The sequence below is a fragment of the Chiloscyllium plagiosum genome, unplaced genomic scaffold (genome assembly GCF_004010195.1).
Source record: "Chiloscyllium plagiosum isolate BGI_BamShark_2017 unplaced genomic scaffold, ASM401019v2 scaf_14434, whole genome shotgun sequence".
In the NCBI taxonomy this organism is placed as follows: domain Eukaryota; kingdom Metazoa; phylum Chordata; class Chondrichthyes; order Orectolobiformes; family Hemiscylliidae; genus Chiloscyllium; species Chiloscyllium plagiosum.
Window position 1 is genome coordinate 39,953 of NW_025215239.1, and position 1,359 is coordinate 41,311.

Below are 1,359 nucleotides of genomic sequence, written 5' to 3' on the forward strand. Positions count from 1 at the left end.
CAATGACCTTGTTCCTCTTGATGTGATGTCCCCTCTGTCTGTATTAACGTGGTTCATGGGCCCCGATAGAATGAGCACATCCTCTTTCTCCTGTCAATTTAACCAGGTGAAAATACCAGTTTTAAATGGATGCAAGAAGAGATTATGTTTTTCTGTGCCTATTCAGTAGAGAATTTTCAGCTGTAAATTGTTTGTGTTTGAAAATTCGAGGATTGGTTGCAATTCTCTGGGAGCAACATTGATCCGAAAACACATGTCCAAAGACTGTGAGGAAGTGGTTAAGCAACTCCACATATGGATGAGTGAGGGACTGACTGCTGTGGCGCCGTGGCTTAGTTGGTTAAAGCGCTTGTCTCGTAAACAAGCAATCCTGGGTTCAACTCCCAGCGGTGCCTACTTGTTGCGTTCATACTTGGACTTGGTGTTTCAAGTCTTCACAAAAATAACTGAGCGCCTTTTTGGACTTTAACCCAGTTATGATTTGGTGATCCGGGTTAAGTTCCAACAGTGAATGCCATTTTGTTTAATATTCCGAACTGTTACTTATGTCTGTGCTTCCTTTCCATTATTCCACAAGCACTTCTGCTTCTCCTCCTCTTTTATTCCCCCTCCTTCATTCCCAGTTAGGTCGGAATAACGAGATGAGGCAGGAGACGCTGCAGATTTGCCGGGGAATTTTGTGGTAATGGCAGAGATACGAACAACTGATCACTCATTCTCTGATGCCACCGTTCATACATTTAAACCAACAATATATACATCAATGTGCTACTTTATTTGTAGTGTAATTTCATTTTTTTCTTGTGGATTAGGTATTCTATTTTGAATTCGAAACAGTCATAATTGTTTGAGGAAGAAGTGTCGCCTTGCCTGGTTTGAAGTGACAGACACATTATCCGGAGAATGTGAGCCCAGTTCAACGCACTCCAGTCAGTGGGCAAAAAGCCTCTCAGCAGCTGCACACTCAAATTGCCTCGAAATGTCGCGACAATTGGGCGGCACGGTGGCACGTGGTTAGCACTGCTGCCTCACAGCGCCAGAGACCCGGGTTCAATTCAGGCGACTGATTGTGTGGAGTTTGCACGTTCTCCCCGTGTCTGTGTGGGTTTCCTCCGGGTGCTCCGGTTTCCTCTCACATTCCATGCAGGTTAGGTGAATTGGCCATGCTAAATTGCCCATAGTGTTAGGGTAGGGGTATGGATGGGTTGCACTTCGACTTGTTGGGCCGAAGGGCCTGTTTCCACACTGTAAGTAATCTAATGTCAGACTTTTCACAGAGCCGAAATAGGTAAAGAGCTGTATGGACAGGCAGAGTGTCAGAGAATGTGTAACAGGAAGAGGGTGAGGTGGATGCACAGA

The 1,359-nt window shown here is 45.3% G+C and overlaps 1 non-coding gene across 1 annotated transcript; it reads left to right on the forward strand.

Annotated features, from left to right (window-relative positions):
* The first annotated feature begins 321 nt into the window (after window positions 1-321).
* On the forward strand, window positions 322-395 carry trnat-cgu. Its single transcript has one exon. It is a non-coding gene; the product is annotated as a tRNA-Thr (tRNA).
* The last annotated feature ends 964 nt before the right edge of the window (window positions 396-1,359 follow it).